General features: G+C 50.2%; 1 pseudogene; it reads left to right on the top strand.

Moving 5' to 3' along the window:
* Window positions 1–12,737: 12,737 nt before the first annotated feature.
* On the top strand, window positions 12,738–14,687 carry LOC120752439 (zinc finger protein OZF-like; annotated as a pseudogene).
* The last annotated feature ends 10,000 nt before the right edge of the window (window positions 14,688–24,687 follow it).

Raw genomic sequence — 24,687 nt, 5'->3', positions numbered from 1 at the left:
GCCTGAGAGCAGGAGACGAGCGCTTGGGTTCGCTTTAAACATCTTGTTGGCACAAAATTAGCCTTTGTACTGGGGGGTTGCAGCAGCTCTTTCTGGAGTCCACCACAGGATGGATTTTTTTTAAGCTGGGAAAGCTCTTAGAACGTGTTTTAGGGTGGCTTTATGATGCTTGTATCCTTAATTTTTTATATTGTTCATGTTGGATATTGTGTACCCTTAAGACCAGTTCTAGGAGCGAAGGGGGAGGAAGAAGAAGAGGGCAGTTTGTTTGCAGAAACTGCACTTTTTTCTCTGCATCCTGCCTTCTGGATTGCATTTGTCTGAATTTAAATTTTGTTTAAATAAAAAAAACTATTCAGAAGTTTTCTCCCAAATTTACCCTAAACCATAACAAATATCGAGTGTAAAAGCAATTTTTTTGGACTAAAAACTGCAGAAATTGGAGTTATTCAAAAGTCAGCTGAGCATGGTCTTGGTCAACCCACTCTAGGTGGCCCTGCTTGACAGGAGGTTGGGCCAGGTGACCTCCAGAGGTCCCTTCCAGCCTCAGCCAGTCTGTGATTCTCTGTGAAATCCCTTCAAATACAGGAATATAGGAAAAGAAAAAAAAGAAAAAAAAAAAAACAAAAACAAAAAAAAAAAAAAAAAAACCAGGAATAACCTGTCTGCTGTGCATCATTCACTTTTCCTAGAGAACATTTTGATATCACCGTGGACAGCCCAGGCCGCACACCCAAAGTAAATCTATATACGGCCTAAGGAAGAAATGAGAGAAGAGCTAGGGAAACGAGTATTGTTCTGAATTTCTGTTCTAACCCAGAGCCACACCAGATTCCCAGGGAAGCCAGACAGACCCCGGTGCCAGTGACACCCTCAGGTGCTCCATAAGGCTTCTCTTCAACGAGGGGGAAGAAATCTCCCTGAAACTTGTTAATTAATTTTGTGTCGTATCCTGATTTTCTGAGCGTAATGCTGATGCTGGCTGTGCCCTTATAATAAAAGGCTGAGGTGTTATGTCTTGGGTTGGACTCGATGATCCTGAAGGTCTCTTCCAGTCTAGTCATTCTGTGAATTCTGTGGAAATCTTGGGATCACTGAGGTTGGAAAAGATCTCTGAGATCATGGAGTCCAGCCAATCACCCAGCACTGCCCAGTCCACCACTAAGCCCGTCTTCAGGTGCCATATCCACATGTTTCTTCAATACTTCCAGGGACAGTATTCCACCACTTCCCTAGGCAGTCAGTTCCAATGCCTGACCGCATGTTTAGTGCAGAAATTCCATTAAAATAGCCGATCTAAACCTCCCTGTGCATGACTTAAGGACATTTCCTCTTGTCCTATGTCTTGTTACCTGGGAGAAGAGACCAACCCTCACCTGGCTTCACCTTCCATCCCCCTGAGCCTCCTTTTCTCCAGACTGAGCCCCTTTCCCAGCTCCCTCAGCTGCTCCTGGTGCTCCAGCCCCTTCCCCAGTTCCCTTCCCTTCTCAGGACACTCTCCAGCCCCTCAATGTGTTTCTGGTTGTGAGGGTCCCAAAACTGACCCCAAAATTCCAGGTGGGTTTAATGTGAGGCCTCAAACTGCAGATTGGCACTAACCTCCCTTTTATTTCTCTTGTTGTTTCCTGGATGATAACCAAGTCTCTCACTCCACTCTGATGGTTTCAAACCAGCTCATCCCAAGAGTTTTGAATGTCACAACAAATGAAATCGGCCCTTCAAACCACAAAGCCACTTGGGCTGTTCTCACATCTGCTCTGCTCTTGCAAAAGTTTGGTGTTGAGTGTCAGGAGTTTGTTGATTTTGCAGACCAGTGCTTGCTCGAGGTTTTGCTTCAAGGGTTTGTCTTGCTCCAAAGAAAACGGGAGAGCACAAGAGATGAGTGAAGGTGTTCCTTACGCCATGCAGAGCTCCAGCTGCCTGACAGAACATCACAGCCCACCCTGGCTGGAGTGGAAAATGAGGGAATTGGGCTTTTTTCATTCCCAGCCTTCTTTCCTCTCCTTTAAAGCCTCCTCTCCTTTTAAGTATCATTTTAAATACAAGGTTTTGGATATTGGGAATTCTAGGCACAGAAAATCCTCAAAACCTTGTGCATCCAGGCCCAAACACAGAAATGGGCACAGGGTTCAACCTGAGACCTTGGAAAAGGCTTCCAGATCTAGAGGCCATAAGCAAAAATGTGGATTTCTAGTTTAGATAGAAACATATTAAGCTAGGAAGTAAAAAGTTTTAAAGTTTGAATATGGAGGTAGTTACAGAAATAGTAAGAAGTTTAAGGTGTAGCAAGGAGGTTTGTGTGTCATTATATGATTGGTGAAGAAAGTCCACACTGGGGCAAAGACGTGTGATACAAATTAATTAGCTCTTGGTGTGAAAGTAGAAACAATCTTTGTGGCAGTAGTTTATTGGCAAATAAACCTTTAAAACACCTTGTAACCTGTGGTCTTGTGACCACTGACAACAAACTTCTGAGCTGTGCAGTGAAGACATTCTCACCATTCATGAGACTGTAGAAGAAGAATAAATCATGCTTTAAGACGTCTCCCAGTGGTCCCATCTCTCTTAACATCCCGATAAACCAGGATACCACTTATTTTCTCCACCTCCAAAGGAAGTTTAAGATAACAAAACAATAAGGCTCTAAATGTCAAAAATATCTTCTCTCCTGAGCAGGCACCCAGTAAATCCCTGCTTCCAACTCCTGAGCTCTGGGAGTGTGGGCCCTCCACCAGGACTGCTCAGCTGGGCAGGATGCTGAATATCTATAAACAGCTCTAAGAGCCTTCCCTGCTGGGTTTCTCACAGAACCAGGAGCGACGTGAAGCTCTGGGGATGCACAAGGACCAGTGATGCTCTGGGTGTCTCAGGGTGAATCACCAGGAGCACGAGAGTTACTGACACTGAATATCCTGGAGCTGAAGGGCTCATAGACTTTTTTTTTTTTTTTTTTTTCCCCCAAAGCCTTTGGCTTCCATGTCCTCCTGGAAGGATTTCCACCACGTTTCTTCACCTGTAAGTTTGGGTTTTAAGGCTTCTTGGCGGGAATCCAAAGGGTTTTCTGGCTGTGTTGTCTAAAACTCACCCTAAACATAAGATCAGCCAGGCTTTGAAGGACAAAGATGGCTTTACATGTCATTTAAAGGAAATAAATCTGTGAACTACACTCTAGGCCTTTGAGGAAGTCAGGAAAGCTGAGGAAACGTCTTGCTTGTTTTATTTTCTCCACCAGCTTGTTGGTCCTCTGTAGACAGATAAAACCACTTTGAAAATGTGTTTCTACCCTCTAAAAAGGAATTTGTTGCCCTTATTCAGTCTTGTAGACTTTATATAGAAATCCTGATAATCCTTTCTCAAGTGGAGGACAGTGAATGAGTCTTGAGGAGGGTGATAGAGGGGATCAGGGAGATTAAACCAAACAGGAGCTGAAAGAAGAAGCAATCACTGCCCTGCAGCAGAGAAAATTTGTCCTTTTAGCACAGGCTGAGCATTTCAATTCGGGGTTACTCTTCTCCTTGGCCCAAAGAACTGAGTGGTGCTTCTCTCCCAGGGTGTGTTTTTACTACAATGGAGGATGTACCTAAGAAATAAAGCAAGGAGGAAGTAAATGTTCTCCAGACTGGAAAGCAAAGCAGGATAAAGGTCAGCAGAGCAGCCAAGTGAGGGCTCTCAGTCAGGCATGAGGATGGGATGCAGTGATTTTCATATCTGGGTGATTATGATTGGATTTATTGCTAATACAGCACCTAACTATTGCCAGTGCAGCATCTAAAGAGCTACCTTATCATCTACAAAGTTTAGATTATAGATTCTTTTATTTAAAATAGATTATTACAGATTAAAGTTGGATTATGGTCCCTCCTGTTGAGTCACAAAGCTTTTGTGACACTCCCTTACTGTCTAAACTTCTCAGAGAAGTCTAAACTGCTTAGTCTCAGATTTGGTCAAAAATCTGTGTCTAAAAGGTTATAATATAAACAGATTTGGCCAGAAACTCACAGGTTTATGCTCTCTGATCCTGCAGAACTCACAGGTACAAAGCAACAAGGCACCTATGGAGCTGCTTTAGGATTTTATCTCTGTATTTGACCAGATTTTAGTGCCTTTTATCTCCTGTACAAAAGTCAGTGCTCCTTGCCTTGGAGCTGGACATACCCTGCAGGGATCCACCCAGAAGCAGCCTGGACACACCAGTTTGCCCAGTTGGCCCAGTGTCCAGCAGCACTTCGTCCCTTTTCTCAACAACCACAAACACCTCAGCTCTCCCATCCCTGGAATGCATCATTTAAAGGAGCATCCAGACAACTCCTTCTGCAACACCCACTTGGTGTTCACAGAATCATGGAAGGGACTGGGTTGGGACCTTAAAAATCACCTCATCCCACCCCCCTACCATGGCAGGGACACCTTCCTCTATCCCAGGTTGCTCCAAGCCCCATCCAACCTGGCCTGGAACATTTCCAGGGATCCAGGAGCAGTCACAGCTGCTCTGGGCACCCTGTGCCAGGGTCTGATCACGCTCACAGGGAAGAATTTCTTCCTAATATCCAATCTAAACCTGCTGTTTTTCAGTTTAAAGCCAAAGTGTTCTAATCTTAGGATAAACCACGTTTCCTGTCAGCGAGTGTGGAGAGGGAGATGAGGGGAGTGTGTGGGATGCACACAGAGACTCAGCTCTCTTGCAGGGCTGTCACTCAGGGGATTTGGTCACACATTTACCAGCAGCTCTCCCACAGCTGCTCACAGCTCTCAGGGCACACCAGGTTTGCCCCGTGCCCACCACCCTGTGCCATGGCACATCAGAGGGGCACAGCACCTCCCCGGCCTCCTGGAGAGAAAAATTCACACCTGTCCCTTGCCTTTAGTCCCCACTGACACACCCCAGAGAGCAGAGGGGTTGGGAAGGGACAGGAGAAGAGGGGAGGCAGCAGCACATCGGGGTTTGGGCCTGACATCAGGATTTGCACGGCAAGATCTTCACATCCCTGCCTGAGCCAGAACCCAGCCTGCAGAAACCAGCTCGGGGGCCCAGAGGTGTGATCCACCTCAGCCTAAGGGAGAGGTCTCAGTCAGAGCAGATGATCCACACCCCTGAAATTCCTCAGCTGAATATAAGCTTCTCTCACACCAGGGAGCCTGGCTGTGCTGCAGGGATTTTTGAAAGCAAGGGAAACTGAGGCATCAGCACAGGACAGGCTCATGCCCAGACTCCACTTTAGTTCCCTGGACTTGGAAAACACCTGCCAGTCCTAGTGAGACACGTTTGGTTGTCTTTCAGTGGGATGTGGGGGCTGAAAGGCAGCAGAAGACAGCCAGGACTCACTGCTTGAGCAGCCACAACTTCATTGCAGGTGGTTTCTGGCAGGGAGGACCTGAGGGGTTTGCTGTGGAGGAAGGAGGAGACCAGGAGAGGAAGAGCCCTGGACAGCAGCTGCTGTGTTGTAAAGGCCCTGGGAAGGCTCCTCTGCTCAGCCTTGTGCACTCATTTAGACATTTGGAGCTGCAGATTTTCCTGGTGTCCTGTAATGGAGCAGCTGTTTTGGAATAGAAAGTTGTGACCACAACAAAGAGAGCACGACCCAGGGGGTGGAGGGTGGCTGGGGCAGGGTTAAGTATCCAGGTTCTCGCAGCATCCCAGATCCCTGCTCACCATTTCAAGCTCTTGGAGAAGACTGATCAGTCCCACAGTGCTGCCAGCACGTGGGGCAGGGTGAGCAGGGCAAGGAGGGGGTTCTGATTTGGGGATATCACAGCCATAATCCTTCTCTCTCCCTCCACAGAGTGACCAGGAGCTCTCCCCAAGAAAACAAAACCAACTTCAGGTTCAAGAAGCCCGTTGATTGTAGGAAGCAGATGAGTCACTGTGATCTGTCCAGGCTGGAAATCTGCACTGGGGCCATTTGTGCTTACACCAGTTTTTCATGTTGAGCTCTTATCAGAGGAATATGATGGATATGGAAGCAGCCACAGACACTGCAGTGGTTTTCCCTGTGGCAGGAGGGGAAACTCTGGGCTTGGGCTTCACAATGAAGCTTTAAGAGACGCAGGCCAAACAAAGAAAAGCTTTCCTTGCTAATCAGATGCTCAAAAGCAATTAAAGAAGAGCAGGGGCTTGGAATAGCATAGAAAATTAGTTGTAATTCTGAACACTTTATTCTCTTGTATCACATTTGCCTTGCTGTGAGAGCTGTTTCCTAAATTAACAAAAACAACCCATAGTGTAACAAGGCAGCGAGGGGCTCCCTCAGCCTCAGCTGGCACCTCTCGTGTTTGCAAATCTCAGGAACAACCACGGGCTCACCTGAACAAATAGCTGGGCTCCCTGCTGCCTTATCTCCCCACACCCAGCTGTCCATCCCCCCTGCACTGTGTGTACCCAGCACACACCTCTTGCTCTGAAGCCTCCTGATGTGATTAACTGCGGCATCTTTAATAAAACCTGCGGCAATGTTTCCTTCTAAAGCAGAGCAAAGATTTCGTTTACCCATCCTCCTCCCTTTTGCCCAATTTCATTTTTATTCCACCGTAAAATTAATCAGGCACTGGCGCATACGACAGCTTGGCTTAAATTTAGTTCTCACTTCCCCTATGCAGCCCTGTCAGATACAGCTGGCTGGTCAAACACGGGTTAGGGGTTGTCTGAAAAAGCGACACAGAAATCGCCAGCCCGGATCAGATCTTCCCCCCATCAATCCCAACATCTTGTCTCCAATGGCAACCAGCTCCAGGCACTCCAGAGAGCGAGAGCTGCACAGGTGCTGGAGGGGAAGGATGCACCAACACCTCACCTGCCCAAAGGTGTTCTGAGCTGGGGGTGCTCTGCCAGCAGAGGGTGGAAGGACACACTCCCACACCCCTCCTGCTGATCCTTGTGCTCGCTCTGAGTGCCCATGGGATGGCCCAAACCGCTCAGAGCTTGCACAACCAGGTGAAAAAGGAAAGGTGTGTGCAAAGCCTGGGGGCTGCTCAAAGGTTTGGACCGGTGGGAATGTCATGGGGTAAAATGGGACAGATTATTTTCTGCAAAGTGCAGGACTCCAGGCACTGTGAGGCAGAATGTGAGATCATTTCAGTCCTGTACTGATCTCTATGCCAGGGAAGTGCAGCACAGGACTTGCAGGTGCACAGGGCTGTGAGATTTATTCTTTTATGCTTTCTCCATGTAGGGTTTCTTTCCTAGTTTCATTCATTTCACCTTCCCACCAAACCCCAAAACGCCTGCAAGCTGATATAGGCACCACTGCAATAACTTGCTTCTGCTCCTTGATCCCTTCCCAGCTCTGTGCAGGTCTGTTCTTCCAGATTATTCATTATTCCCACGGATGGGTAAGCTGGACCTATGTCTTGCCTTTTGTGACCTGATACGAGGAATGATCTCCCAAAGGAGGACAGGGCTTGGACATGCCATGCCAGCATCTCTACACTTCCTGGAATGACTGCTCATATCAGGACATCAAATCATGGGGCAGTGGAGAGAGGGTTTGGCAGGTGAAAGTCTTGGAGGATGAGGCTGTTTTATGAGGAAAGGAGCTTGGGGGTGAGAACATGGTCTAGGAAGATACTGGGAAATAATTCTTATTTAGATAAGAGCAAACAAAGGCAAGTTTATAATATACATTTGGGAAACAGAGAGAGGAATGGAGATAGAAACAGAGAGAGGATGTCAGCAGAACACATTCACACATTTATTCATTCCTGCTGCCTAAATGCAAGATATTTTATTAGACCAAAAGTGAAGCATTACCTTAAAAAACAAAACAAAACAAAACAAAACAAAACAAAACAAAACAAAACAAAACAAAACAAAAAAAAAACCCTCCACAATATAACATAGCAAATTTTCCCGAAGTTTTTCTAAGTGGGAGGACCAGGCAGGGCTTTCACTGGCATCTAGTGGTGCATTGCAGAGGCAGCTGATGGCACAGCTTCACTCCCAAAGTGGATTTCCCTGGGACAGTGGAGACTCTTCAGGCTGGGGCATCACCACTTCCATCACCACTTCTGGACACAGCCTAACTCTGCCAAACCATCACAGCTTTGTCTGTGAAACGCTTTGTGCGTCAACATAAAACGCTTGGAGTCTGTATTTCACCACAGGAACAAAACCTTGGGATCATACCAAGGAATATTTGATCTCTCTCTCCTTGGATTTGGGGGCTCTGCATGAGTCTGAGGGGACATCAGGCAGACCTGGTCTGCTTGGAGGAAAGGCTGAGCTGAGGCTGGAAAAATGCAGATGTCAGTGGAGAGAAACAGGAGCTCTGAGGGTGCAAGGCCCCTGTCCTACTAGAGATGTCCACTTTGGAATAAAGTAGATTGTGCCCCTGAGGACAAATGGACACTGACACAGCTGGGATGGCACAGTCCTGGCCCCTTCCTCCAGAAACTTCTGGAAGCAAAGAAGCCACACAAACATTGTCCACCCCTCCAGTTGCTCCAGGTGAGCCCTTCCCCACTTCCAATTCTCCCCCTCCACGGTGCCACACACCCAGATAGAGCTGGTTGATGGAGATGTTGACCGGCACCAGGCAGGATTCATGGGAAGGTAGCATGGAAAAAGAAAGGATGGAAAGAGGAAATGTTGCCCAGGGAGTCCTGAACGTGCCCTGGGGTCTCTGTGGCCTTGCACTGTGGTGTCTCCTGTCTGTCCAGGACCTGCTCTGAGATTCTTGTGCATCAAAGCAGAACAACTCGAGTAAGGCAAACTGAATGAGGGTTGTGCGTCTTCTGCTGTGCATGGCCTGCTGTGGAGCTGAATTTGCACAAATTCTCTCTTCCCTGGACTGGGGTACAAGCTGCCATGTAGGTGTACCCTGAAACTGGTGCTTCTGGTTTGTACTGGGGTGGGGAAAACATCCCAGGATATATTAGCCCAGGCACAAAAAGTGTGTAGAGTAAATCTGAGTTCCAGAGAACCTGTCAGTTTTCCTGTGTGATCCAATCCTGACACCTCATCATCTCCTGCCTCAGTTTCCTGAGTTAAAGATAAAAAGAACAGCATGTTTGCAGCCTTGAATCACATTTGGGAGAGGTTGGGAGGTGCTGGTGCATGGAATAAGTGTTATTGTCCAGCCTCAGAGAAGTGGGACAGCCCCTGATCTCTGCCCCAGGGACGAGTCCTGCTTCATTCCCTGCTCCTGAAACCTTCCCAGGGAAACATCCTAGGCTGGAGCTACCTGCTGAACCTCTAAGCCTCGTTGTGCAGAGCAGCCCCAAGATGGTCTGGGTGCTTTCCACGGGGTCCTGCTGAGGCTCAATCTCTCCCAGGCTGTGCCCATCCCTCTGCTAAACCCACTCCACACCCCTCTGTGTCCCCTCGTCAAATCCACCCAGTATCACGGGGATCCTTCGCTGGTAAATGGAACCCTCCTCACTCTGCCAAAGGGGATTGCAAACTGCTGCAGGCACAGGAATTCTCTCTGGAGTAATGCATCCTTCCTCTCTGGATACAGAAACATTCCCTGGAATGCGTCTTTCCTCTTCTGAAACTTCCCGGAGCCTGGGAGGGAAGAAGGATGCTTGATGGGCCACAGGAGGTTTTCCTTCCCAGACCAGCCAAAAATAAGAGAACACGCTCAGCTGGGTCCGGAGGGAAATGTCCCGAAGCTGCCCCAGCGGCTGCCAGGGAAAGGAGAGCAGGATGGGGGACCAGGGATGCAGGGAGGGGGTACTACAATTCCCAGAAGGCAGCGAGACCCGGGGAGGCTTCCAGCTTTCCACCGAGGCAGCGGAGCAGAAGAAAGTGTCTTTCTTCTCGGGGAGAAATCCCCATCCGCTCCTTCCCTTGGCGGTGCCTGAACATCCCTCGGGGCGCAGACAGCGCGGAGCTTCTGCCCTGCTCCTCCGGGCTTGGCTCTCCGGTTTTGTCTGGCTTCACCCTTCCTCCGGCAGCTCTCGCTGCCCTTTAGGTCAGAATTCCTTTAGGTCAGCCCGGCTGCGGCCACCGCACGGTGTCCGGCCGGGTCTCGGTGGCGGCGAGGATGCTCTGGAGTAGGGAGATGCCAGCGCGCACCTGAGGCACCGCCCAGGTAAGAGGCGTTCGGCCACCGGCCCTTCCTGGAGCTCGGCCACCGGCGCCTCCTGCGTCCCCCGAGCCAGGGCAAGGACACGGCGACTCTCCGGGATCCGGTTCTGCCCATCCCTCAAACCCCCAGCCCCGGGGATGGCGGAGCTGGAAGTAACGGGTGGGTTTGGATGCGGAGGATCCGGAGAGTAGGAAGAGGGGGGAGAAAAATAAAAGCTAGAAAGCAGGCAGGGATTTCTTCTTTAGCGTTGGTCTGAATTTAAGGATGTGTTGGTTTTTTTGCCAGATTTCCTGACGATTGAGATGCTGTTGCCAGTGAGAAGTTTCTCTAAGGGACGAGTGTGAGCATCCCTGGTGAGGGACAGGCTGTGGGCACCGCAGTGACACACTGGCACCTGCGGCCCCCCGTGTCCCTTCAGCACCACCCAGACCCCAGGAGGGTCCTTGGTGCCCAGGTTAAATCCACTACTCATTCAGCATTAATGACTTTCCTTAATAAACACACAATACTGAACTTTTCTGAGCCCTCTTTCCAGCCTGGCTGCTGCTGAGGCTTTGTCTGCTTTGAGATAAAACCTGTTGTGTTTTCACAGCTGCTCCTGCATTAATGAAAGGGTTCTGGCCCACCTCGGAGTGTTCCCTCGAACGACAAACACTAAACCTGTTCCTGCCCCAGGTGGGAGCGTTTTGTCTCTCCTGGTGATGCCTTGGGAAGGCTGAGCTGGAACAGAGACTGGACGGAGCTGGAGAATAAAGTAGATATTTATTAAAAGGCCTTAAAGGATGCACATTGGGCAGGACAAGAGCCTGACCAGGGTTACACCCAGGGTGGACCCAAAATGGTCACAAAATGGATGGCCAGTCACAAGATCTTACATTTTTATAAGTTTTGGTCCATTTGCACGTTGGGGTTGAATTGTCCAATTCCAGCTCCAGGTTATGCAGTTCCATCCTTCTTGTTTTCTCCCTTCAGCCACCATTGTTTGTGCTTTTGGGCTGAGCACTTGTCCCAGGTGTCCTTGGTGTGCAGCAGGAGCAGGATTTGTTTTGTGTGGCTGCTATGTGCAGAGAGCTGAGTGACCCTGGCTGTGAGCTCAGAGCTGCACCCCCTCGGCAGCACGGAATGGGAAACACATGGAAGATAAAACTTAAGGCATCACTGGCTCAGTATGACTTTGCAGGTGGTTGGGCTTTGGGTTGTATTATCATTATTACTGTTACTGTTACTGTTATTCTTAGTATTATTGTTATTTTTGTTGTTGTTATTATTATTACTACTATTATCTTCTTGCTCAAAAGACAGAGGACTATTCTGAGAGTAAATCACTAGTATGGCAGTAGTAGAGCTGAGTGTCATTGCAGCAGCAAATGCAGCACAGACACCCCCCCTCCCTCACTTTGGGAAATCATCCTGTCCCTGCCCTCTCTGCCAGTGTCCAGTTGGGCCTGTGGCTTCACAGGCCCCAGGTTCAGTGTCTTGTGGAGCACCCAAGGTGCCACTCGTTGTGTTGATATGGTGGACGCAGGAGGTGCAGAAGAAATAATAACCTAATAAATTTCCCTTTATTTTTTCAGCCTGGCAGCTTGAGTCTCCAGAGGAGCAGAGAAGCCTTTCCAGGAGTGTCAGGGAAGCCTCTCCAGGTGAGAGGAGGATGGAGATGGAGCTACAAGTGTTTCATCTCCAAGCTGAGGTGTCAGAAAGCTGAGCAATGAGGAGGAGCAGAGCACCCTGCTGGCTCTGAGCTGACAGAGAGCAGCAGCTCCCTGTTCCCAGGGCGTCCATTCCAGCACCCTTTGATGTGTGTGTCCTGGTGAATTCTGCATCCCCACAGACTGGCCATCCCCACTCTGGCTCTGTTGTACCCATGGGCTGCCTGGGGTAGCCTGGGTGAACCCCGGGGGCCACAGACCCCTGCAAGGAAATCCTTCAGCAAGGACGGGAGCCTGAGGAGGCACCAGCAGATCCACAGAGGAGCAGAGAAGCTCTTCCCTTGATGCCTTAGGGAGGCTGACCTGGAACAGAGACTGGACAGAGATGGAGAATAAAGTAGGTTATTTATTGAAAGGCTTTTAGGTTACACCTTCAACAGGACAAGAGCCTGACCAGGGCTACACCCATGGTGGATCCAAAATGATCACAAAATGACTGACTGGTCACGTGTCTTACATTTTTATAAGTTTTGGTCCATTTGCACATTGGGGTTTAATTGTCCAATTACAGTTTCAGGTTGTGAGGTCCCATCCTTCTTGTTCCTCCCTTCAGCCACCGTTGTTTGTGCTTTTAGGCCTGAAACTCATCCTTCAGCAGGAAAAGGATTTGTTTTGTGTCCCTGCTGTGTGCAGAGAGCTGAGTGACACTGGATGTGAGCTCAGAGCTGCACCCCTGGTCAGCACAGAATATGAAATACATGGAAGATAAACCTTAAGGCATCACCCTTGTGGGGCGTGCAGGCAGTGCTTCACCAGGGGCCACCCAGCAGAGCCCTCACACCAAGGAGAAACCCTTCCCCTGGGGATCTGCCTGGCTGCCCAGCACAGCCCTCACACCAGGGAGAGACCCTTCCCCTGGGGATCTGCCTGGCTGCCCAGCACAGCCCTCACACCAGGGAGAGACCCTTCCCCTGGGGATCTGCCTGGCTGCCCAGCACAGCCCTCACACCAGGGCCGGCCCCTTTGGCCAGAGCTGAGCTCCAGGATCTCCCTCAGTGCCCACATGCACACCCACGGCAAGGGGAGCTCCAAGTGCAAGAAGAGCTTTATGAAGAAGGACACCCTCCCGGCCCACAAGGAGGTGCAGAGGCAGGAGAAGCCCTTCCAGTGTCCCCAGAGCAGCAGGGGCCTTGGGCAGAGGGCCACACTGCTGGCTCACCTGGAGCACCTCCAAGGGGGCAGTTTCATCTGCATGGAATGTGGGGAAGGGTTTGAGCACCAAGAGATGTTTCAGCGTCCACCAAAGGAGCCACGCCAAGCAAACGGGGCCCAAGAACAGCATCGTCCAGATTAAAATGGAGCTTGATTTTGGCTTCAGGTCAGTGGAGAGTGTGTTGGAGAATATGGCCCATGAAGGAGATGGAGCCCAGGGGTGTAAAAATCCATTGAACCCAAAAAACCCTCTTTGGAAGATCCAGGTGAGGGAGGAGCCAGAAGCACCCGCTGATGGCACAGCAAGCACTGCTGCAGCAGCCTGCCAGAAACTTCAGGTCAAGCAAGAGCCACCAGGAAACCCAGCCCATGGAGAGCTCTTTGATCCAAAAATCCCACTGCCAGTTCTACAGGGGAGACAGCCTAAAGGAGAAGAAGATGCCTATGAGCAGCACAAACAAGAAGCCCCCATAGCCATTAACCAGGGGTTCCATGTGAAGGAAGAACCAGAGGAAAGCATTGATTTTGGGATGCATTATAGACAGAAGCCAAACCTCAGTGCTGTTATCCAGAGGATCCAAATTAAAGAAGAACTTGGTATGGAGGCCAACCACCAGGAGAGCCAGAGCCCAAAGAGGAAGCAGGAGAAACACTGCCAGATCACCAAAGAGGAGATGCCGGATAAGAAATCCATGTCCAGGAAAGATCCCTCAGCAAAAAGAGAGCCCAGGGGCAAACGGACATTCCTCTGCCCCGAGTGTGGGAGGAGCTTCAACCAGAAGTCGAACCTGACGAGTCACAGGAAGATCCACACGAGCGAGGGGCCCTACAAGTGTGGCGAGTGCGGGGAGAGCTTCCGCATGAGCCGCAAACTGCGCCGGCACCTGCGCGCCCACCTCAGCGAGCCCTTCAAGTGCCCCGAGTGCAGCAAAGCTTCACCCAGTGCTCCAACCTGCTCCGGCACCAGCGGATCCACACCGTGGAGGAGCCCTACCAGTGCCCGGAGTGCAGGAAGAGCTTCAACCAGCTCTCCAACCTGCTCCGGCACTGGCGGATGCACACCGTGGAGGAGCCCTACCAGTGCCCGGAGTGCGGGAAGAGCTTCAACCAGCTCTCCAGCCTGCTCCGGCACCAGCGGATCCACAGCGAGGAGGAGCCCTACCAGTGCCCTGAGTGCGGGAAGAGCTTCAACCAGCTCTCCAACCTGCTCCGGCACCGGCGGATCCACACCGAGGAGGAGCCCTACCAGTGCCCTGAGTGCAGGAAGAGCTTCAACCAGCTCTCCAACCTGCTCCGGCACCGGCGGATCCACACTGAGGAGAAGCCCTACCAGTGCCCTGAGTGCGGGAAGAGCTTCACCCAGTGCTCCAGCCTGCTCCAGCACCGGTGGATCCACACCGAGGAGGAGCCCTACCAGTGCCCTGAGTGCGGGAAGAGCTTCAACCAGCTCTCCAGCCTGCTCCAGCACCGGCAGATCCACACCGTGGAGGAGCCCTACCAGTGCCCTGAGTGCGGGAAGAGCTTCAACCAGAAGGCCAACCTCTACCGGCACCGAAGTGTCCACGCCCGCGTGGGGCTCTGCCAGTGCCCCGCGTGCGGGAAGCGCTTCCCCCATAAACTCCACCTGATCAAGCGCCAGCTGCTGCACTCCCGGGGGGGGAGCCGACAAGTGTGGGGCCTGCGGGAAGAGCTATGGCCTCAAGAAGTACCTGAGGAGGCACCAGAAAATCCACACGAGGGAAGGGAGTTCTCCCCGCTCGAAGCTTGGGGAGAACACGCGGACTGGGCCTCACCACGCTGAACAGAGGGCGCTGGGCCTTGTGAAGAGGGAAGGGGAGAGCTGAGCAGGTGTCGTGCCTGATCCTGAGGGAAAATCCTTTGGGAAAGGGGTGGGATGGAGACAAGCTCTATGTGTGCAGGATCTGGGGGCAGGCAGGTCAATGTGAGGGGACGGTGAGGTCGAGGGGACACAGGACAGCTGAAAACCACTACTGTGCCACTCTTCTGGGTATAAACCTGGGGATATCACTTGCTCACAGCAGTGGGATGGGGCTGGAGACCCAAGCACTTGGAGCTGGAGGGATAAGAGCTTGGCATCCTTTGTAATGGTGTAACGTGCCACTGAAGGCCGCCGAAGTTGTGGACGCCAAAATTCTCTTGTGTGGACAATATCTAACCAGGGGGAGCAGGCAGAGATTATCTTTGTTACATCACTGTGTTTCTGACAAAAACAAAGGGAGCCTCTCCCCTCTAGGCAAGAGTTTAAACCAAGTCTCCTCCCTCACGTGTTTCTGATCCACACCTTGATCCTACTGAGCTGATGGACCCTTCTCATCTGAGGGATAGAGGTTTGGGAGAAACTAGATGAGGGTTTTAAGACTTGAATCCCCCGAACCAGGCCAGAGGTTTGATCCAGGTCCCTAAAAGTGAGTTATGCAATGACTCTTATCCCAAAGCTAGCCCAGAGGTCAGTGAATCGTGTTCTGGTTTGTGCCCCAAAAACCCCAACCCCAATCCATGGGTGCAGATGAGAGTGGTTTTCCTTAGCATCGAGTTTCACATCCCTGATGAGGAGGTGGCTTTGCCACCACGAGTCCCAGAGGCATCGGTGACTTCAGCAGCTTCAGTAACTTGGGCTGGTTCTCTGCACCTGCTTCCCTACCTGTTACTGTGATGCTCTTGGTGGGGTATGGACTCTCCTGAGCATTCAAATTTATGGATTTTGGGCATTCAAACCAAGCAGCAGGGATAGGTGAAAAAGTCTTCAGACTCTGTGGACTAAAGAATTGGGAATTATTTCCCTGCGGGGATGTGCTCCCTTCCTCTCCTCAGTGTAAAGGGGAAGGTGCAGCTACTCAAAACCAGTTCAGGACAGTTTAGCAGCTGTTATCACTCACTGCTGTTGGTTTGTTGGAGTGTTCTCTGGTCAGGCGAATCTTTGTGACTTGAAAGTCCCTGGTGAAGCAGAGGTATGGACAGAATCCACAATTCCCCAGTATTTCTTTCCAGCGCTTCTGTGTGGGCATCTGGCCAAGGAAAAACACACACTGGGGTTCCTCGTGTTGCTGCCTGCACACCACTGTGCTGGGTTTGACTTTGTCATGACGGCTCAAGCACGGCACTGAATGCAGCTGCCAAACATTAAAAGCAGAATTATTTTGGTGTTTGGACTCCCTCAGCCTTTGATATGGTCAGGTCAGGCCCAGGGCACGATTTCAAACAGCAAAACAAGCTCTGACACCTCAGAAGGAGCCTCAGTCCCCTCACCTGTGAACTGTGGAGAAAATTGTCCATGTGAAGCTTCCCCTCAAATCACTCTGCTCTGGTGGAAATTCACTTTGGGACAGAAAAAGCAAATATATGGGTGGAAACAACAAGGTTGGGGTGTTCCAGGGGAAATCTAAGGATCACCCTTGTCAGAAAAATGGGTCTGAGCCCTGTGGTGGGTAGAAACCTGGCTGCAGGACTGGGAAACTCTTCCTTGGGAATAATATGGCTGAGATAAACTGGACAAAGCAAAACAGCCTCTGTTGGTGTTGCTGAGGGGCAGGGGTGCAGCAGAGCCGGTCAGTGGGGACAAAATGATGAATGGCATTTATTTCTTTTCCTTTAGCCAGGCTGCAGAGACTTTTGCCAGGAACAGGAACTGCTGTGAGAGGATTTCCAGCTGTATTATTTTGTCCCCACATAGGCAGGGCAGTGAGTCAATGCCAGCAGCTCTCCTGGACATCACCGGATCTTCCACCCTTGACCATGGCCAGTCCTACCTTCTGGGAAAATCAGGGCTGACAGCTTGTAATATGTCCTCAATAAATAAGTATTTAAAGAAAAGAAAAACAAACAAACAAACAAACAAACAACAACCTGAGCCTCTTTTCTGGTTTTGGTTTGGTTTTTTGGGTTTTTTTGTGAGGGGGTTTATCAAAAGTATCACTGAGAGAACCACACTGAGTTCTCCCCACACTGCAATAGGTGAGCAGTGCCAGGGCCAGATCTGCACCAGTGGCAACAAAATGAGTATAACTGGGCATTATCACAGAGTCTCAGAATGGTTTGGGTTGGAAGGGACCTTAAAGATCTCCCAGTTCCAACCCCCTGCCATGGGCAGGGACATCAGGATTGAACAAAGCCAAATCCTCACAGTGGCAAAACAGCCTTCATCCTTTTCTCGCTAAATCCATTAAAAGGGCTCCCAGATAATAACAAAATGCTTAAAACCCAAATTGTTGCCTCATTTTGCACTGCACAGGTGTAACAGAAGCCCACCTTTGTAAGCATTCCCTGAGCAGTCTGTCACCAAGGAAAAGGATGCCCACAAGGCCTGGTTTTACAGTGAATTGAACGGGTAAAACTGAAACCAGTGGAGTTAAACCGGAGTTAAAGTCATGTTAATGAAGAGAGATCCAAGCTCTGATGACTTTTTAAAAGAAATCTGGTTTTGCACTGTAGTAAGTCTTGTCTGGAGACAAGCCAAGCATGGTTTTTCCATGGAATTCAGGAGGAATTTGGCCAGGGACCACCTCATTGACAATCTGTGTGTATGACTTCAGCATCAGTTGTGTCTCCAGCATTCAGCATGGCCTGTTGGGGTGGAGATGGAGCTGGGGACAGGCTGTGGTGGGCAGTGTTGGAGCAGGAGAGCTCCTCTCGGGCTCAGTGGGACACAACTGGTGCTTGGCGTGTCCTGCTGTGGTGGGAACGAGAGGGTCCTCGACTCCAGAGCAAACATCTGCTCCAAGAGAAGTGCCTTGGGATGTTTACTTGTCCTTTGAGAACTGGATAGTTCCCATGAGAACTGCTTGGAGAATCCCGGGCTGTGGAGAATCTGATGTCCCCAGAGATGAGGAGTGAGGGGAGGAAAAAGAGCAGGGTGAAAACTGGGTGAGCAGCAGGGCACTGAGTATCACACACTTCCAAACGAGCTTTACCTGCTCCGATTCCACTCTCAGCCTCCGTGGGGAATGAGTATTTGCCCACCATCACCACCTTGGCTGCCTCCCATCCTATCCAGAGCCAAGGGGAAGCAGCCAAGTATCTCAGGATATATATATCCCAGGAGCTCAAGGTGTGCTTGGAACCACCTCCTCCACCTCCTGTTCCAGAGCACAGCCCCTCCCTTCAGAGGGATTTCTTGTGCTGGAACAAAGCCAAGGTGAGAGATCTCCATCAGAGCACCAAAGCCTCTGGCTCATCACCCCCTGCAAATCTTCTGAGTGAGGCCAGAGGAAAACCTGTGACCTCGGTCAGCTTTAAGGTCCCTTCCAATGCGAACCATTCCACAAGTCTACGATTTCATCCCCAGGAAACGCACCTAGTGCACAGCACAGGGTCACAGATGTCAGGGGAGCAGCTTTCTCCTTTTCCTGAGGCCTCCTTTCTCCTCCTTTCTCCTCCTTTCTCCTTCAACAATGTGTCACCTCACATCCTTAACCATAACCCAGCAGAACCAACCAAAACGGAAAGAGAATGTGAAAATGTCCACTGTGACAGGGCATGATCCAGAGCGAAAGAAAAGGAAAACTGGAGCTGTGTTTCCCAAGATTTCAAATTTCAAATACAATAGCATTTCCTTCCCTTGAGGATATTGAATTCCTGTAAACGACAGGTGTAGTTTTTCAGCCTAATTTTGGAAATGGAGAGACTAAGGGAAACACTGGATCTCAACAAAATCCCACAAGCAGGATATGTCAGAGGCACACCCTCATCCCTCTGTTCCCCCATCCCATGCTTTGAAGCAGTTGTGGACTCATGTAATCTGAATAATGACTCCAGGAGAAATTGGTTTGACTTCTAAGTGACGCACACGTGAAATCAGAAAACACAAACTGCACAAAATGTGCAGTGCCCAACACACACTGAACTCCTTTTAGACAGTACTATGGTTTTTTTTAATTAATAACGAATTAATTAATAATATTTTCCTTAAAAACTCCTAATTCTGAGAGCGTCTCCCCTACATTTTGACTGCCAGAGGAAGGCGCTACTGATAAATAGCCGGGCTGTGTCTGTGCGGTTCAACCAGGCCAAGAACACTTCTGCAGCCCTGAGGGCACCCAGCTCCCTGCATCCACACAGATGAACTCCATCTGGGGTGGCATCATCCAGCTCTGCCATGGGACTCATCCCTGGCTCCAGCCCTGCCTCAGGATAAAAGTTTCACCGTGAGCGTTGAGAAAATTTGCTGTGCACAGGAATTTTTTTTTTTTTTTCCCCCAGTGAAGTGGCTTAGTGTTCCCTTCACCCTGAACCAACACATGTCCAGCAGCTGCCTGATGCTCCAGGATCTGACCCAGGCTGGCAGGAGCATGGATTGATTGTGATTTCTGAGGGCATCAGCACTGCTGGTTGCAGCCACAGCCTGATCCAGGCAAGCTGTTACAGAGCTCCCAGGAATGGGCTTCCCTGGGAGCTGGGGGTTCACAGGGACACCCCCGACACAGGGAGGGAACAATTCTCCTGGACTCCACCTCACCCTGTCAGGCAGAGGATGGTGACCTGGGCTCTGCCACTGTCACACCAAACACCCTCTTTCCAGTCCCCTCACTCAAAAAGTTCCATTTTGAGAAGAGTTTTGAGCTCCACAGACAAAAAGGTGATGGAACAGGAGAGCAGAAGGGCTCATGGAGTGGTTCCTGGGGCTGTCCTGTGCAGGGCCAGGACTCCATGGTCCTTGTGGGTCCCCTCCAACCCGGGGGATTCCATGAATTTGGGATTCTTGCCTTGCCCAACCCTAAGGGGCAGCTCAGCCACATGAACAGAGTGAGAGCATCCACACGGACAACACGGAGGTACCTGCTGGGGTTTTATAATGCAAAGCAGCTCATTTTAGCTGCCTACAAATAGCAATTAAAAAAGACAACAATTATAAAGAAAAAGCCATGTCTAGCCTGCTGCAGCAGGGGCACTGCACTTCCCAAAAACAACACCTGGACACCAATTTTTTTTTTATATTATTTTGCCAGATTTCATATGCGGCATCCCCCCACTTCATTCTCTCCCAGTAGATCTGTTTGAGTTTGAAGATTCCCTTCAGCATTTCCATCTTTTTAATTGGCTTTCCCCGCCCCCCCCCACATTTGTTTCGCTGGCGGTAAATTCATCAGCCCTAAATAGGCAGAGTGATAACAAACCGTGATAACACAAAGAGCACACGGAACTACCACGAGAAAAGCAGGGAATGAATCCACTCCCTGGGAAACAGGCCGTGGTGGAGGGCTGCTGCTTCCTGAGAGCTTTGTGGCCTTTTTTTTTGTTTGTTTTGTGCAAGATGTTCTTGCTCCAGTAATCTTTGCACAGCTCTGCCCTATTTCTGCAAGCTACAGACGCAGCGAGGCTGGCTCAGCCCTCACCTCCCAGTCCCCCCTTCCTCGCCCCTGGCTCAGGGATTTTCTTTCAGGAATGAAATGACAGCGAGGAATAAATTACCCAGCTCCCCTTTTCTCACTGATTTCTTTTGCCCACGTTTTGTCTTGCTGATAATCCCTCTGCACACAAACAAACTGGAGCCGGGACGGTGGAGAGGCAAAAATCCTGCGCTGATGAGGTGACGGCTTCTCCAGCCAGGGGACGGAGAGTGATGAGTACCAGACCGTGTTCCTGGAGCAGGGACACAAGGAGAAAAGGCTTTGCCTCAGCATCTTCCAAATGAGACCCTGGAGGGCAATAAGAGAGCGAGCAGGGCCTGGTTGGAGGCAGCTTTGGAAGAGAGAAGCAGCTCCGTGTTTATGGGATGTGGCTTTCTAGAAAAGCTTGACAGCCGTGGGGTGAATGGAGAGAAATTCTCACAAGAAAGCCTCTCACCTGCAAATCTTCCCAGGGTCGAGTGAGAAAATGAGGAAAGTTTGGAATGGATGTGTTTTGCCGTGCCTCAGTGGTGGCAGGTCCACAGGGTGAGACTTTTGGGGGCGTCTCAATGATCCTTGTGGGTCCCTTCCAAGCCAGGGTATTTTGTGATTCTGTGATTCTGTATTTCACCTGAACTCCTGATGTAAACACCAGAGCTGGCCACCCCGTATTCAAAACCAAAGGAAATGGGCAAAGAGATGGGGAGAGTGATTTTTCAGCTCCATTTAAATTATGGCTCTGGGATCAGACTCCAGGATTCCTTCTGGCTGTGTCTCCACGAGCAGCAGAGGAGAGCCAGGCCTGGAGTGAGACATCCCCATCGGTCCATGGTGCTTTCAGCCTACAGAATCCCATCTCTTTGGGAAGAACAGCCAGGAGTTTTTTGTTATTAGACACCACTGGTGCACAGGGTCAGCGCTGCAGATGCCTCTGGTGCAAACCCCCCTCTGGCAGTGCTGGCTGTGCTGATGGAGCTCTGCCTGCAGGCTCTCTGAGCGGGGTTGCTGCTGCAGGCAGGAGGCTGGAAAGGCTGGTAGAACCCACAGAATTCCCCAGTTAGATTTTTTATGGCTCTGCTTTCATTAACTGGTAGGCAGAAGGTAGCTGGGCAGGACATGGAGTAACTAGCAGGAATGAAACATTAATTTATCATACAGTGTTTCTTGCTGTTCATGGAACAAAATAAATTGCATTTTGTACTTATTCTTCATTTTAATATCACATCCCATCATGCTTTCGCTGCACTGGATCCTCCAGATATGAGAGTCACTCTTCCCCCTAGATTTTTTTCTGTATGTGCTCTGATTTGAAGGTAATTTGCCTCTATTTTTCCAATAAAAAGCTGTACTAGAGGAAGATGTGCATCAGTGCTGTCAGATTCAAGTCATCCTGAATGGGATTAGGGTGGGAGAAGTGAGAGCTCAGGATGGAAGGGAGCAGGAAACCATCATCCTCATCTTGATTCAGCTGAGGGGGGGTTGTGTGAGGCTGAGGGTTTGCTACAGGAATCACTGAGAAGAAACTTAACTTCCCAAGTCTCCCTACAAACATCTCACTCATGAGTGAGGGTCCTCACTCATGTTCTGGAAAAATCTGTCACAAACAGAGGTGCCTTAGGTACTCCTTTGGGGACCTCTCTGAGCCAGAGCTCCCTTGGTGACCCAGAGGGATGTTTCAAGGCCAGGCTGGATGGGTTTTGGGGCAGCCTGGTCTAGTGGGAGCTGGCAGGGGATTGGAACTGGATGAGCTCTCAGATCTCTTCCAACCCAAACCCTTCCATGACTCTGTGATTTCTTCCTGAGCTATTTTCCAAGCAACTCTTCACTGAGCAGGTGAATTTCTGGATTCTCCAGCCTCCATCAATCCCCATTTCCAACAAGTGGTCGAGAGAGCAGCTCTGCTCCTTCTCCCCCACAGAGGACATTCGTTATTCAGAACAAAAATATTACATTGCTGTGTTTATTTAATCAAGTCAAAACCCATAGGAAGCATCTGTGCAGAAGATAAAATGTTTTGGGACAGTTTAGTCCTTTTCTTATCTGAGTGATTAGGGTTATGTAAAGTCTTTTCTCTCAAACACAGAGATGGAGTTTCATAAGCAATGGACCAAAGCAGCACCAAGTATCCAACCACCTCCCCTCGATCACACAGGATTAGTACAATTAATCTGTGGGCATTAGTGACCAGCAGGGTTTTGCTTGGAGGACATAATATATATTTATTATTTCATATCTGATGTCCTCCAGGAGCAGAAAATTCAGCTGTGGGCTTTGCCCTCCATCGTATTTTTTTGCAAATGGCTCCGTGGGATTTGGAAAATTACTGAGGGGCTCCTGCTCAGAGGAAAATAAAGCTCAGGGATATTGAATTAAGATGGGAGTGATTCTCCCCCTTCACTTCACTCTCATGAGACCCCACTTATAGAGCTGTGCCCTGTTTTGGGGTCCCCAGCACAGGAAGGACATGGATCTGCTGGAGCGAGTCCAGAGGAGGCCATAAGGATGCTCCAAGGGCTGGAGCCCCACAGCTCTGAAGCCAGGCTGGGAGAGCTGGGGGTGCTCACCTGGAGAGGAGAAAGCTCCAGGAAGAGCTCAGAGCCCCTTCCAGGGCCTGAAGGGGCTCCACGAGGGCTGGAGAGGGACTGGGGACAAGGATGTGCAGTGATCAGACAAGAGCCAGACCAGCCAATGGCCACCAGAAAATGCAAAGCAGAGGAAGAACAGCCCAAACTCAAAGTGATCTTTCCTCCTTCCTTCCTTTCAAAGCTGTCACCTACTGATTGCATTAATTATTTACCACTTCCTGTATTAGAAGAGAAGATGAACTTCTGTATTTTACTTCTCCTCTTCAAACACTTCCTAAAAGTGGGCGTGATCCCAAACTGTCTGAACCCGCAGCTGATCCAAGTGATGCAAGGGGAAATACTGAGGGGCTGGAACGTGTCCAGGGAAGGGAATGGAGCTGGGCAGGGGGCTGGAGCACCAGGAGCAGCTGAGGGAGCTGGGAAGGAGAAAAGGAGACTCAGGGGAGCCCTTTTGGCTCCGCACAACTCCCTGACAGGAGGGGACAGCCAGTGGGGCGGGTCAATATCTTGTCCCAGGTAACGAGAGATAGGATAAAAGGAAACAAGCTGAGACAGGTGAGGTTTAGATTGGACAGCAGAAAAAATTTCTCCACCAAAATGTTTAGTGTTGGGCTCGGCAGTGCTGGGTTAAACAGCTGGACCTGACCACCTCAGTGCTTTTTTTCCAACCTAAAGCATCCCACAGTAACTTAGAAAAAAGCCAGTGAGGTTTGCCAGTGCTTTTCATCTTTCGGAGCTTTATGAGATGAACGGGCGATGTTCTCCCGCGGCCGTGCAGGGAGATGGCTGCAGATTACAGAGGTGTTACATGATCAGCCCGGATGGGAACATGGAAATGAGGGTGGCAGAGACACGCGGTGCGAGACCGGGGCTCTGCAGCCCCTGCTTATAAATACTAAACTCTGCCTGTGTGGCACAGAGGGTGAATTGCAGGTCACAGCAAAGATAGCAATCAAAAAGGTTTAAGCTGAGCTTCCGAAGTGCATCTGTTGGAGTCGCCTTTGTTAGGACAAGCCTGTCACTTTTTTATTTTTTTATCAGGGCGATTTTTGCGACACGCCAGTGAGGTAAGGTTCACGTTGTTAACCTCAGACTCCTTTCCACAGCATCCCGTTCCAGCAAGCAGGGCAAAACCAGAGGTTTCGTGGCACCTGTTTGCAAAGCCCGCTTGAGACTAGGGAAAACTCTGACCCCAGACTCTGCTAATCACAGAGGCTGCACTACATCCACTCTTGGGATGGTTGGATGGGGCTTGGAGCACCCTGATTTAGTGGGAAGTGACCCTGCCCATGGCAAGATGGTTTTAATCTCCCTTCCAACCTGAACCATTCCATGACTGATTCCAGGCACGGTTCTGTGCACTCCCCTGAGGATGAGCTACCACGAGCTACATTTCTAAGCCTCTCACAGGTTTATTCTCCCACTCGCATTAAAATCCACGCTTCAACAGCATTTTCAGCCATCGAATCAACAAAGATCATTAGAGGCAGGCAGTGCTGGAGGTTCAGGGCTGCATCGCAACCGAAACACGCAGGAGAGTTAAAAGGAAACAATTTCAGCCCCTGAACAGCGTGTTCCCCTCGCTATTTTCTGTCTGACAGCCCCCTCTTCTGGAAGCAGCTGCTGTGCTGGCTGCACGGAGCTCCCTGCTCAGCTCCCAGCGTGGCTGAGCAGCTGCCGGACAAGGGCAGAGCCTGCCAGGGTGACTTTAGGCAGAGGGGCATCAGGCAGCCTCTTGTGAGCTATTTTCTGCAGCTGCCTTTGGAGGAGGTTGGAGTTTCCTGCATGACCGAGCGCTGGTCAGTCACAGCACCCCGTTATTGGACACCCACAAGGGGATGGGAGCAGCTCCCAGCACTGGCACTGGAGAAGT

The sequence above is a fragment of the Hirundo rustica genome, chromosome 1, assembly GCF_015227805.2.
Source record: "Hirundo rustica isolate bHirRus1 chromosome 1, bHirRus1.pri.v3, whole genome shotgun sequence".
Classification (NCBI taxonomy): Eukaryota; Metazoa; Chordata; class Aves; order Passeriformes; family Hirundinidae; genus Hirundo; species Hirundo rustica.
This window is presented reverse-complemented; position numbering and strand designations above follow the sequence as displayed.